The sequence below is a fragment of the Suricata suricatta genome, chromosome 15, assembly GCF_006229205.1.
Source record: "Suricata suricatta isolate VVHF042 chromosome 15, meerkat_22Aug2017_6uvM2_HiC, whole genome shotgun sequence".
Classification (NCBI taxonomy): domain Eukaryota; kingdom Metazoa; phylum Chordata; class Mammalia; order Carnivora; family Herpestidae; genus Suricata; species Suricata suricatta.
This window is the reverse complement of record NC_043714.1, coordinates 39,032,554-39,048,130: the sequence shown is the minus strand read 5'-3', so window position 1 is coordinate 39,048,130 and position 15,577 is coordinate 39,032,554.

Here is a 15,577-nt window from a genome sequence, read left to right as displayed (position 1 = left end):
GCGCTCTTCAGCCTCGTGGGTTCCAGAAAAGCCCCGCCTAAATAGGCGCACCCCACCCTGTCTCTCCTCCTTCCTTCTGAAGATGTGTTTATCAAGGTAGGAGGATGGAGAATAATTTATCTGTTTACTAGCTTAATTTATAACTCTTAAGTATTCATATAATATATGAGCCTCCTTTGGTCCTCTTACCCGCAGTCTCTAAAATATTAAAGCTGAGTCTAGTCGCCGTGACCTGACCTGGTCCAAGCCATACATCCCTGCCTATATCCGATCCGATCATGATCCTTGCTTGACCGTCCATACTGCGCATTGGGTATGGACTGCCCATGATAAGGCCTCTATTTACTTTTCAGCCTCAACCTTGGCTGTTTGCATTTGTGACTCCAGTTTAATGTTTCTCCTTAAACCCAAAGGATTGTACCCTGTTGCATGGTCCTAAGAACTCTGTCCAATTAACCCTGCTTTGGTTTTACTCCCATGACTGCCTCTGCCGCCTATGCAGGAGCTCAGTCCCTCCTTCATGGTCTCTTTTCTCTCTGGGCTTCTGTCCTTTAACTCTGACTGACACACACTAGTGTTTTTGATACTACAATTTAAACCTGATCTGTAAAAGGAAAAACAAAATCACACATCTGTATCTCTAGTTCTGATCTCCTACCCAGCTGGACTTTTCCATCTGGACATCTTGACATTACTTCAAAGTCCACTAATTCTTCTTTTCAGTCTCTTTATTTAATTGGACTGTAATCCCCTTCTCACAACCAGGGGAAACACTGTGGAGTCATCCTTCCTTCTTCCCTCTTCTATATCTAATATAATGTAACTGGTCAGGTCCATCGGTTTCTTTTCTTTTACGTACTCACATACTTGGTTTCGTAGCTGATGCAAAACCTGGATTCAGATCCTGCCTCCACCTCCTACTATCTCTGTGACCTTGGACCTCTTACTATCTCTGTGACCTTGGGTGACAGACTTACCTTTTCTTGTGCCTCAGAGACCTCCCCTACAAAATAGAAATAATAACAAAGCCTACTTCATAAGACTCTTGTGCAAATTAAATGAGCTAATACATTTAAGGCAGCAAGGCAGTGTCTCGCCCACAAATCACACTCAACACAAGTCAACTATATAGGGGAAACATTAAGACTTTTTAGGGGCACCTGGGTGGCTCAGTTGGTTGAGTGGCCAACTCTTGATTTCGGCTCAGGTAATGATCGCAGTGTTGTGGGATCGAACTCTGCTTGGGATTCTCTCTCTCTCCCTCTACCCTTCTCCCCAGCTCCAACACTCACTTTCTTTAAAATAAAATTTAAAAATTAAAAAACAAAAGACTTTAAAAGTTTAACAAAACAAGATCAAAAAGATTGTGTCTCAATGGTAACCTAGACATTGTTCAGTTTATTTGATTCTAAAAGGTCTTGCCTTTCATCATCTTTGAGCTATTTTACGATTCTGTAAGTTACAGAATATTGACAATAATGCAAAGTATTCTTGTCCATAAATATGCAGATTATGTTCGTAGGAGTTTCAGTTGGTTATTATTCTATGGATATTGACCAGTTTTGTATCTCTTAAGATTTACTACTGCCTATATAGCCTGGTATTTTGATTACATCTTTGAATTGATTGCAACATCTTACTGGTTCCTGCATTAATTAATGACTTAAATTAAAAATTGTTTTAAGATTTTATTTTTTAAGTAAGCTCTACCCCCAACATAGGGCTCAAACTTACAACCCCCAAATCAAGAGTCACATGTTCTACTGACTTTAAATGAAATTTTTGACATCTTCATTTTATATCTATATGAGAGTCATGGTTAAGAGCTACCATTAGCTATTATTAACTTACTTCCGTTTTATTTCCATTACCCAGTTTCATATCTTTCTGATGGACACATTTAGTTCTTTCACTTCCAGGCCAGGCAATCTGTATTGAAAAATACCATTTCTAGTAATCACAAATTAATGCAAATCAAAGTCATGCATACTAAAGGTGTTATGAGACCATAGATCTATAAACTTTAAGGCAGAATTCCAATTAATGGCAGTAGAGGAAAATTTAAGGACTTTTAAAATTATGCTGTGGCTAACACACTACCACCACCTAACATTTATAAGAACATCTATTATTTGCTAATCTAGAAATTAATGGGTTTTTTTTTTAAGTTTATTCTGAGAGAGAAAGAGCGAGCAGAGGAGGGGCAGAGAGAGAGGGAGAGAGAGAATCCCAAGCAGGCTCTGCACTGTCAGAACAGAGCCCAATGCAAGGCTGAAACCCACAAACCACAAGATCATGACCTGAGCCAAAACCAAGAGTTGGACGCTCAACCAACTGAACCACCCAGGCTCCCCTTGAAATTAATTTTTTTAAATTATGAGTGCATAAAATATTTTCATAGTCTAATTACTTGATATCAAAACGAATATATTTGAAATATGCAGATACTTTTATTCAGTCAAGGTTACAATCAAGGCAAAAGCCCAGTACTTAACCCCAAAATTGACAAGTAAATAATCACAGAAGCAGTTTGTTAACATGGCCTTTAGCTGTGACATTTGCTCATGATATCCTTTCTGAATAGATGACTCTCCATGGTGATTATAACTGTTCCATCTGTGTAAATATGGATGAAATATAATAACATTTCTTCCCAAGCTTTAGCCCAATAAAGATTGTCCTGTGGTTGATTGCTATACTTTAAACAGTTAATGCCTTACTGTCCCATATATGTCTCCCCTCTTATTTTTTTCCATGGCCTCTGCCAAGAAGTGAGTTTCATTCCTTCTGTTAAAAGTCAGTCTGGCATTTTGGCTTTTACATGGTCTGGGAGGGTCTACAACAGACCACAGCTGGTAAAATCTCCCAGGAGAAAAATACTCCACACACTTTCTCCTCCTCCTCCAAGGCCCTCAGAGATCTACTGATTTCTTGGTCTATTTTGTTTTGTTACATGTTTTTCATAATATATATGTATATATATAATATATATACACATACCCACACACACATATATACATACATACGCCTATATATTTTAGACTCCCTTTAATGATATATATGTATATATTTTCTATCCTTTAATCAAATACACACATTTTTAATGCTATATATGTATATATGATTAAAGGAAATCTGGAAAATATAGGCAAATGTAGGAGGGAAAAATCATGCTAAGACCAATAATTCAAACAGTTACTGTTTACATTTTGGTATTAAAGCTAACCTTTTTTTCTATGCATATGCTTTTTGCTTGTTTTTTAAATATTTCCTGTATAATAGTATTTGAATAGCCAAACATGGTCATAAACATTTATTATGCTATTATTTCATTTAAACATTTATTGAAAGTCTACTATGTTCCTACACCACACCGGTTGCCAGGATTCCAAAGTGAGCAAATAGACTTGCTCCGTGTCCTCAAAGAGTTTATTCTTTAGTAGCAAAGACATGTACACAAAAAGTCATCACAAATAAATATATAATTACAAAATGTGATAACTGCTATTGTGCTAATGAGGATATGAGTTCAGCTGCTTTAATTAAGACCCAAAATAACAGTGCTGTAGACTGATGACATTTAGTCCTCTGTCTTCTGGCAGATTGGGTGTAAGCAGTCTCCATTGCCTGCAGAGTCCGAGATCCCGGAGACAGAGGCTCTTACCATCCAGGGGTGTTTCCTTCTGAGGAGTGTGGCCTTGCCTGTGTGTCCAAGATGACCCACTCACTCACTCACTCTGCTTGCAGCCAGCAGCATGGGTGAAAGCAGAAAGGGCAAGATACCCTTCTCTTTAAGAGAGAAGTCATTTTGGAGGGGGTTGGGTGGCTCAGTTGGTTGAGCGTCTGACTCTTTTTTTTTTTTTAACTTTTTTTAATGTTTTATTTATTTTGATACAGAGACAGACAGAGCATGAGAGGGGGAGGGGCAGAGAGAGAAGGAAACCCAGAACCGGAAGCAGGCTCCAGGCTCTGAGCTGGCTGTCAGCACAGAGCCTGACGCGGGGCTCGAACCCACAAAGGTGAGATCTGACCTGAGCCGAAGTCAGAGTCTTAACCAACTGAGCCACCCAGGCGCCCTGCATCTGACTCTTGATTTCAGCTCAGGTTGTGGGATCGAGCCCCATGTCAGGCCCTATGCTGAGTGGGAAACCTGCTTAATAGTCTCTCTCTCTCCCTCTCCCTCTCCCTCTCCCTCTCCCTCTCCTTCTGAAAGGGAATGCTCTCTCTCTCTCTCTTTCTCTCTCAAATTAAATAAATTAAATAAATAAATAAGTCATTTCTGTACCATGGCATATAGCAATGTATGTGCTTCAGTAAGCATTAACTGGACTTGCAGTGAGTCTAATGTCAAGTTTCATAGTGGTAATAAACATGATTTATGAGATATTTACGTAACTATTATGTGATATGAAACCGTCTGTGATTTCATTTGGTAACCTGAGCATAGTTACTGCGAATACTTTTTTGCTTTGTTGCCTGTATTCTTAATTGAACCAAATGCTAAATTTCCATTAGCAATTCATGAAAATTGTAATTTGTTGTTATTTGTTTCCCATTCCAGTTCACAGACTCTGTGAACTCGGTGCACAGCTTCCTTGGATTAAGAACTTCCTGCTTTAAGGGTACAACCCAGAATTCGCACGTATCACCTCTGCTCATTTCCCATTAGTCAGAATTTAGTTTTCCACAAGGGAAGCTGAGAAATAGTTTTATTCCAGGCAGCCATGTGCCCAGATAGAAATCAGGGGTCCTGTTATTATTGAAAATGAGGAGAATGGATACTGGGGTACCAGTCACCAAAAAATGAACCTTAAAAAAAAATGAGCCTTACACTATGAGAAAGTTTAATAGGGAGTCCTAATCCGGATTATGGAGTCAGGAAAAGTAGCTCTGAGAAAGGGCAGTTAAGCAGAGATCTGAAACATGATTAATAGTAGCAGTAGTCCCAAACCTGTTGCTTACTGAGTGCTTACCATGTGCCGGCCATCCTTCCGGTGTGCTACCCATATTGATTCCTTCTCACAACAACCATGCTCAGTGCAGGGGGACTGTCCAGGTTTTAGCCCTGAAAGTCCTGCATCCCGGGAAACCCCTTAGCCTGGCGCAGACTGGACGGTTGTCACTGTGTTGAAGCTATTGTTGTCATCCCGACTTTACAGAGAAGGAAACCAAAACATGAAATGTTAAGTACGTTGCCCAAAATGACATAGCTGGTACTTGGCAGACTGAGGATTTACATCCAGGAGGGCTCCTCCAGAATCTACCCGCTCGGCTGCTGGGCGCCATAGTAAAGTACCCCAGGCCAGGTAGCTTAAACAACAGAAATTTATTTTCTTACAATTCTGGAGGCTAGATGTCCAAGATCAGAGTGTCAGCAGGGTTGATTTCTTCTGAGGCTTCTCTCCTTGACTTGCCGATGGCCACTTTGTCCCTGTGTTTTCACATGCTCTCTCCTCTCTCTCTGTGTCCTCATATTATCTTTTATAAGGACACCAGCCATTGGATTAGGGCCCACCCTAATGACCTTATTTTACCTTATGTATGTCTTTGAAAACCTTATCTCTAAATAACAGTTACATTCTGAGGTACTGGAGGTTAGGACTTCAACATATGAATTTTGGGGAAATAATTCGAGCCCATAACAACGACTGCATTCTGCTACCAGGCAAGGGGGGGACACAAGGGAACTGCATGTGCACAAGCCCTGAATCAGTAAAGGGTCCAGCACATTCGAAGTGTGAAAGCCTGTGTAGCTGGCATTTACCGAATGTGCAGGAGGGTGGACCAAGTGGAAATGGACAGGTAAGCAGGAACCTTGGTGCTGTGATGTTTTGTAGGCCAAGTTGAAAATTGAGGATTTTTAAGTGCACGAGGGAGGCCCTGGAGGGATTAAAATAGGGGTTTGGCATAGTCCAATTTGGATTTTAAAAGGGAGCTCGGTGCGTATTTGGAGAATACATTGGAAGCAGGAGACGGGTTGGGAGTCTGGAGCCTGGGCCACCGTTGGTGGGGACTTAGCTGTAGCAGTGGAGGCAGAGAAAAGTGAGTGAATACCACAGAAGCGGTCAGGGAAAGGATGCTTCCTGCTTCCTCCACCTGGCAGAACCCTTTTTGTACATGTGTTCACCTTCCTCCCTCAGAGGAAGCGGGTACCATCCTCAGCCCACAGATGTACATCTTACGAATGACCCTAAGCATGGTATTTCCACTCCCATCACCAGTGATTGGTCCAGGCCAGCACATGTTTCCCTGCTCTGGCCAATGACACTTAAGAAAAAGTCTACTGTGGGCTTCTGAGAAATTTGCCTCACTAATAAGGGTACAATATACAATTTCACTTATGAAATATTGTTGCCAAAAAGGTTTAACATAAATCTAATTAAGCTTCTATATCTAATTTTGAGGTTCACGAGAAATATAAAGATAAGAGGAATGAGATAAATGGCATCATGAGGAGATGTATCGGAATAATTCAAAAGAAAAACACAATGTCATGAGAAATGAATTGGAGGAAATGTTCTAAATTTTAAAAGACCAAATAAATAGCAGGGCACTTGGGTGGCTCAGTTGGTTAAGCATCAGAGTTCGGCTCAGGCCATGATCTCACGGTTCATGGGTTTGAGCCCTATGTCAAGCTCTCTGCTGACAGCTCAGAGCCTGGAGCCTACTTCAGATTCTGTGTCTCCCTCTCTCTCTGCCCCTCTCCTGCTTGCACTCCGTCTCTCTCTCTCAAAAATAAATAAACATTTAAAAAAAATTTTAAAGACCAAAGAAATAAAAAATCAAATGCAGTGTATGAAACTTGATTGGATTCTGATTTGAAAAAGACAAGCTATAAAATACTAATGAGTAAATTTGAACATAGACTGAATAGTTACTGTTGATTTTTCCTAAGTGTGCTGTTGTTGTGGATCTATAGGAGACATATATATCTTAGGAACTATAGACTGTTGGTATACAGTGTCATGATGCCTGCAATTTACTTTCAAATGAGTAGGAAAAAGAGTGAAGGAGACAGGGTAAGCAATCATGGCATGTGGCAAATGTCATCAGTTGTTAAATCTACGGGGAGGGTGTATGGGTTGCCATTGTACTACTCCCAACTTTTCTGTACGTTTAAAACTTTTCAAAATGAAGAGATGAGGGGGCAGAGAGACACAAGGAAGACACATACCTCTTCTTCCTCTGTACGTTGTCAGTTTTGAATGGGACGCTCCTGACGGAAGCAGCCATCATGCAGCTCTGAGGGAGACTGGTGTTGAACATCCAGCTGAAATGCTGACCTGGCCCTGGGGCCCTGGGGACATTAGCAAGCAGGTGCGTTTTCAGCCACTTGAGCTGCCTTCCTCTAACTTTCTGTTATGTGAAAGAATCCATTTTCCTTACTGTTTAAGCATTTTGAGTTGCGCCATTATCTGTAGTGGAGACAGGAAAAAAGACTAAAAATAGGGTAGTCGGGGAGGCAGCAGGGAAGCCAGGAGACAATGGTGGTAGAGATATAAATCACAATTCGTATACAGGTTTGCTCTCCGCTTATTAAAATATAACATGAATTTTTCCATATCATCAAGAGGTGGTCTGTTCCCCACCCCCTTGAAGCTGAGCTGGTTGGATTGTTTGTTTGCTTGCTGGCTGGCTGGCTTTTTAAGCACAGTTAACATACAGTGTTACATTAGTTCAGTTGTACAGTATAATCATTCAGCAACTCAGTACCCAGCATGGTAGGTATAGTCACCATCTGTGACCATACAACATTATTACAATATTACTGATTGTATTTCCTGTGCTGTACTTTTCATCTCTGTATTCATTTATTTTATATTGAAGTTTGTATCTCTTAATCCCCTTTATATATTTTACCCACCCCACCCCCACCTCTCCTCTGGCAGCCACCAGTTTGTTCTCTGTTTTGAAGCATCTGTTGGTTTCGGGGCGCCTGGGTAGCTCAGTGGGTTGAGTGTCTGACTTCTGCTCAGATCATGATCTCGCAGTTTGTGGGTTTGAGCCCCACGTCAGGCTCTGTGCTGACAGCTCAGAGGTTGGAACCTGCTTCGGATTCTGTCTCGCTCTCTCTGCCCCTCCCCCGCTCACATTCATTCTGTCTCTCTCTCTTTCTCTCTCTCTCAAAACTAAACAAACATCAAAAGAAATGAAAAAGAATCTGGTTTTTTGTTGTTTGTTTTGTTTTTTAGATTCCACATACAAGTGAAATCATGTGGTATTTGTCTTTCCTTGTCCGAAATCTGAGCTGTCTTTAACCTTTGCTTTGACCTGTAGAAGATAACAAGTGACATTGTGCAAGTTCCAGAGCCTATGCCTCAGACATAGGCTCTCTGTCTTGAATGCTTCTCTGAGTCTGCCGTGGAAGGCAGTTGGTCTCCCTGCTAGAGGCTAAGAGGTCACAGGGAGGAGACCAAGAGCCAAGATCAACTGGCAGTCATGTGAATGAGGCCAGCCTGGACCTCTGGGCCCTCCACATCTCCCAGCTGAATGCTACCGTGTGACTGAGGCCAGGTAAACAAGCAGAAGAACCACCCAGCCAACCCACAGAGCCAAGAGAAACATTAAGTCATTGCTGTTATAAACCATCAAGTTTTGGGGTTGTTATGTAGCAACTGATTATTAATGCAGTTCCATGGTATAAAAATTTTAAATATAAAAATATACAAATGAGGATTTGAAGAGCTATTTGTAATGTGTGTTCATAGCAGCACCATTCACGAGCGCCGAGAGGTAGAGGCAAACAGGTTCACTGAAGTGTGGTTTGCACATACAATGGAATATCATTGAGCCTTAAAAAGGGAGGAAATTCTGACACATTCTACAATGTGGATGAGCCCTAAGAATATTCTGCTAAGTGAAAGAAGCCAGTTACAAAAGGACACACACCATATGATTCCTCTTATATAAGGTCTCTGGAGTAGTCAAATTCATAGACCTAGAAAGAATGATGATTACCAGAGCTGTGGGGAAGGAAGGGGCAGTTATTGTCCAACGATAAGAGAGTTTGCGAAATGAAAATAATTCGGGAGATGGATAGTGGTGATGGTTGCACAACAGTATGAATGGACTTAATGCCACAGAACTGTACACTTAAAAATGGTTAAGATGATAAATTTTGTTACATAGATTTTGTCACAAAGATACCAAGGAAGATTTTTCTCCTACCCTTTCCACATCTGCCCTTCTCCTCACTCCCCCATAACCCCTGGGTAGCCATTATCATTAGTTAGTATATATCTGTGGTTGTTTAAAAGATATGTCCACAGGGGCACCTGTGTGGCTCAGTAGGCTAAGCATCCGACTTCAGCTCAGGTCATGGTCTCACAGTTCTTGAGTTCAAGCCCTGCGTCGAGCTCTGCGCCGTGCTGGGCTGACAGCTCAGAGCCTGGAGCCTGCTTTCAGATTCTGTCTCCCCCTCTCTCTGCCCTTCCTGTGGTCATGCTCTGGGGGCACTCTGCTTTAAAAAAAATTATACTCATAACTCTTGAATACCTTTTTCTTCAAGAGATTAAGCTTAATTTCCCTCTCCATGATTATGAAGTAGATTTGCTTCTAACAGGTAGAAGGCAGCATAAGTGATGATATTCCACTTCTGAGATAAGGTTATAAAAGGTCTGTACTTGCCGTCTTGGGATCCCCACGCCGACCCCACCCATCATGTGCTCTGTGGGAAGCCAGCTGCCATGCTTGTGAGGAGCCCTTTGGAGAGGCCCATATGGCAAATAACTGAAGCTTCCTGCCAATGGTCATGAGTGAGCCTAGACATGGATGTTCCAGGAGTGCCTGGGTAGGGCTAAGTGGATCAGGTCACGATCTTGTGGTTCATGTCGGGTTCTGTGCTGACAGTGTGGAGCCTGGAGCCTGTAACCTGTTTCAGATTCTGTGCGTGTGTGCGCGTGTGTGTGTGTGTCCGCCCCTCCCCCACTCATTCGTGCTCTTCCAAAAATTAAATATTAAAAAAAATTAAAAGTGGATGTGCCAGCCCCTTCGGATGACTGCAGCCCCGACAACTTCACTGCAACTTCATGTGAGCAGCTCCTCAGAGCTGCCCAGCAAAGCAGCTTCCTGATCCTTGGCCCTCAGCAACCATGAGGTATTAAATATTGGTTCTTTTAATCCATTAAGCTTTAGGATAATTTGTTATATGGCCATAAATACTAATACAGTATCATTTCCTTTACTTATACACATATATGCAAATATTAATATAGATTCTACTCTCTTCTCTACCTTTTTACATGAAAAATAGTATATTGTTCACATTATGACATTATCATCATTTTTCTTATTGGTATTTCCATAGAAGTTCATAGTGAGTTTCACTATTTTTTCACAGGTACACGCTGGTTAATTTAACCAGTCTTCTAGTGGTAGACACTTGTTTTTTTCTATTCATTTCCTATAATAACTAGCGTTTAAATTATCAGCTTTGTACATTATTTTTGTATGCTAATGCATAAATAAATTCCCAGAAGTAGAATTTCTGAGTCAAAATCATGTTTTTGATGGGTGCTACTAAGTTCCCTTGATAAAGTTTATGGCATTTTGCACGCCCACTTGCTGTGAGAGAAGCCAGTTCTCTCAAAAGTTTTGACATTTTTGCCAATCGGATATAAAAAGTAGTATTTCAGTAGAGTTTTAATTTGCATTTCTCTTATTAAGAGGGAAGATGAGCATTTTTTCATAGTTTTAGAAATTTTCTTACATCATTTCCTGTAAGCTGTCTTTTCATAAGCTTTGCCCACTTTTCTCTAGGTTACAGGCCTTCTGTATTGCTATGTAGGAGCTCCTGCTACATGAGGGCAAATAGTCCTATGTCTGGGACATAGATCACAACATGTTTCTCCAGTTTGTTGTGGCTTTGACTTTCCCTGTAAAATCATTCCATATAGAAATTTTGTAATATATTTTTATTTAGTCAGACTTAGTATTTACTCTTAAGGCTTCTGGATTTTGAATCATCATTATAAAGACCTTCCCATTAAAATTTTTTTTAGTTATTATTTGTTTTCTTCTAGTACTTCTATAGTTTTAACTTTTAGGTTTCTTTTTCTTTCTTTCTTTCTTTTTTTTTTTTTTTTTGGAGGGGATGAATGTTACAAAGGCATGGATCCAACTTTTTTCTTTCTATCTAGTTCATCATTTATTCATCAGTCCACCTTTTCCCCCTTTGACTTGAGATGTTTCTTATTTCATGGAATGAACTAATGTATGTGTTTTATGTGTATGCTGTCCCATTTGTCTCTCTATTAGTATTCTAGTACTTACCTACTACAAGTTTAAAATATGTTTTCATATATATGTTTTCATATATATCTGGTAATACTGGTCATTTCTCATTGCTTTTTTCCCTTGCGAGTATTTTCCTAGCCATTCTTGTTTATTTTTCCATTTGACTTTTAGGATCAGTTTTTCTATTGAAAAAATTTATTATGTTAAATTTATATCTAACCTACAGAATATAGATATTTTTAGTATATTGAGCCTTGATAAGCATTTTTGATGGCAGTGTTATGACTTATCTTGCTGATAACACCATTGACTTAACTGCTCTTGCTATTTGATCCTTAGGTTTTCTCCAATTTTTGATTTTATAAATAATTCTTAGATGAAACACTGTAGTTTAATCTCTGTCCATATCTGTAATTATTACCTTGTGATAAATTCCTAGAAATCAAATCACTAGTGAAAAGCTGTGAACTTTTGAGACATCTGACATTGTCACAATTCTTACCAAAACAACTATGTCTTCCCATCAAGACATAATTTTTGTGGGATGAAAATGTGGATGAAAGTGATAAATTTATTAATTCTTTTTAAGAACTTTAAGACAGAGCTGTGAACTTTATTTAATTTATTTATTTTTATTTATTTTTGAGAGAGAGAGAGAGAATGGGGGAGGGGTATAGGGGTGGGTGGAGACAGAGGATTCTAAGTGGGCTGTGTGCTGACAACAGTGATCTGGTTGCAAGACTTGAACTCATGAACCGCGAGATTATGATCTGAGCCAAAGCCGGACTAGCAACCAACTGAGTCACTCAGGTGTCCCAGATTTATTAAAAAGTCTTCTTATGTTAATACATAAAAAGTAATATCTCACTTTTAATTTTCATTTATGTAATTATTACTGAAAATCGCTTCTTGGCCTTTTGGCTAAGATCAAGTGTAATTATTACTGAAATAGGACATTTTTTTTATTACATATTTGTATTTGATTTCTAGTGATTTATTGTCAATATCCTTAGTTGGTTTTTTGTTGTTGTTGTTGTTAAAAACCTAGTAGTTTTGGGGCGCCTGGGTGGCTCAGTCGGTTGAACATCTGACTTTGGCTCAGGTCACGATCTCACGGTTGTGGGTTCGAGCCCCGCATCGGGCTCTGTGCTGACAGCTAGCTTTGAGCCTGGAGCCTGCTTCAGATTCTGTATCTCCCTCTCTCTCTGACCCTCCCCTGCTCACACTGTCTCTCTCTGACTCTCAAAAATAAATAAAAAACATTAAAAATTTTTTTAAAACCTAGTAGTTTATTTCAAAGTGTAATTTTTACGAACAAATCAAGAGACTGTAGATGCTGGCGAGGATGTGGAGAAACGAGCACCCTCCTACACTGTTGGTGGGAATGTAAACAGATACAGCCGCTCTGGAAAACAGTGTGGAGGTTCCTCAAAAAACTATCCATAGAACTTCCCTATGACCCAGCAATAGCACTGCTGGGGATCTATCCAAGGGATACAGAAGTGCTGATGCATAGGCGCACAGGTACCCCAATGTTCATAGCAGAACTTTGAACAATAGCCAAATCATGGAAAGAGCTTAAATGTCCATCAACTGATGAATAGATCAAGAAGATGTGGTTTATCTATACAATGGAATACTACATGGCAATGAGAAAAAATGAAATATGGCCATTTGTAGCAAAATGGATGGACCTAGAGAGAGTCATGTTAAGTGAAATAAGTCAGGCAGAGAAGGACATATACCGTATGTTGTCACTCATAGGTCTAACAGGAGAAACCTAATAGGAGACTATAAGAAGAGGAAGGCGGGGGAAGAGTTGGGGAGAGGGAGGGAGGCAAATCATGAGAGACTTTTGAATGCTGAGCACAAACTGAGGGCTGAAGAGGGGGGAAGAGGAAGGGGTGTGATGGTCATAGAGAGGGGCACTTGTAGGAAGAGCACTGGGTGTTATATGGAAACCAGCTTGGTAATAAACTATATTAAAAAAAAGAAACTGTAATTTTTTTCCTTACCCATTTTAATGCTGATGATCTTAATGTTTTTCTTTTTGATCTGTATGAGCTTTTATATATTAAGGCTATCAAATCTATTAAGTCTTACCATATTTGTGTCAACTACTTCTCCATTTTATTTTTGTTTATGTTTTGTTGTGTGCAATTTTTTTAATTTTAAAATATATACTCACTGAGGGGCACCTGGCTGGCTCAGTCGGTTGAGCGTCCAACTTCTGCTTAGGTCATGATCTCCTGGTTCATGGGTTTGAGCCCTGTATCTTGCTCTCTGCTAATAGCTCAGAGCCTGGAGCCTGCTTTAGATTCTGTCTCCCTCTCTCTCTGCCCCTCCTCTGCTTGTGCTCTCTCTCTCTCTCTCTCTAATGAGTAAACATTAACAAAAAAAAGTTTTGAAATACATACTGAATAAATTAAATTGTACAGAAATATTATAGTAAGTATAGTAATAAGTGATAATGTAGTAAAAAGTAAATTTTTTCTTTGCCCCAACCCTCTCACTTCTGCTAAGGGATATGTGTAGTGATTTTTTTTGGCATTCAAAATTTTAAGCTTTCTTTATTGTCAAATATATAATTCTTATTCTCTTAATTTCTTCCATTAGTTTATGCTCAGACATCCCCATACTGAAATCAGAAGTGGAGGGGAGCAAAGTGAGTAGAGAAAAACCAGTAGGTGAGATATTGAGGTTGTCTGGGCAAGAGATAATTGTGGCTTGGACTGGGATGGCGGTAGAGGACATAAAAAGAAGTAGATCAATATATATTTGGAGATTGACTTGCTGACAGACTGATGGGGAGAAAGTAATGGAGAAAAGAGAGAAATCATTAATGGTTCCTGTAGTTTTGGCATACGCAACCGGGGGCTGGGGGTATCTTTGTCACATTCCTGAGCTGAAGAATGTCAGGTCTTTATGATGCTTTCCCAGTGATATTCATCGACACGTGATCCCCTTTTGCAGAGTCCCGGGTCTGGTTTGTTCATTCGTTCGTTCTTTCTCTCTCTCTCTCTCTCTCTCTCTCTTTCTTTCTTTCTCTTTTCTTTTCTTTCTTTCTTTCAACGTGCCATGTTTTAATGTGCCTGCAATGTTCTTTTGTGTTTACAAAATGTTTTCGAGTTTGTCCCTTGTTCTCATTGATGACTCCTACCTGGGTACTAATATAGGCCAAAGGTTTTCCATTCCCTAGTTGGTGGGAGCCTCAGAACGAGCTTTTGGAGCCCTGCAGGATCACAAACATGGGCGGGGAGGTACTCCTCTGTGCTCTCTTGCTGTTATCAGATTGTTGCAATGAGGGCCCTCAGGCAGTTCCTGAGGGCTGGTGCTGCAAAACTCCTTTTATTTCAACACAGGGGTCATCAAAGGAGAACCTAGTGTATGAGTGTGTGGCCTGGAATAGCTAGTTCCGAACTAATCAGAAAAAACAGTCAGCAGGTTTGTTGTTGATGTCCTTACTGTGCTGAACAGTGCTCAGTGAAGCTTCGAGTCCTCCTTGAACTCCACAAACAGGGTCAGGGGACATTTCAGTACATCACAGCAACATCAGAGTCCCTACCAGAGGGGAAGAAATCAAGGCCATTGCCTCCATCCCTCCCCACCCTATACAGCCAGTCTGTTTGCCCACTCTCCCTCAATGACCCAGAGAAGCCCTCTCTGACTTCCTGCCAAAAGGACACACACTTAGTTGTTTTTCTGAGAGTGACAGTGGCTTCTGTGGAGCTGTGCTATACATATGCTTCCTCTGGATTCTTCTAGCAACCAGGAGCACAGGCTAACAGGGGGAAAGGTTCGTTAGAGTTAGAAATGTAGTCTGTGGTCTTAGAATAGCTTTTCTGGGCAAAAGTAACTGATCCTTCTAGGGAAATAAGCCATCTAGGTCTTTGAAAAATTACGTTCTAACTGATCCCCAATTCCATTGCATAATCATGGGTCACACCTGCAGCCAAATTAAGTATGTTTGTCACTAGGATATTTCCATCTGGCAAACAAAATACTGCTCCCTCTTCCTGGAATGTCCTTGTGTGCTATATCTTCAAGGAGGCCATTTGGCCATGTTCCCAAATCCCTGGCCTTTGACCAGCCACCTCCTGCCTCTGCAGACTCCCAAGAGAGCTATGTGGGGGGACAGTCCTGGCAAATGAACACTGTTTTTTTTACACTGTTTATACAAGCCCCATTGCTGAGCTTGTCTGGATCACTTCAAAGACACCAAGAGACATAGACAAGCCCAACAAAAATGATGGGACCCAAAATCTAGATCGAACCCATAAAGCTGCAGCCTTACGCTTTCCTGAGATCGGGGTGCAGGAAGAGACTCTCAAGGGTATCCTTG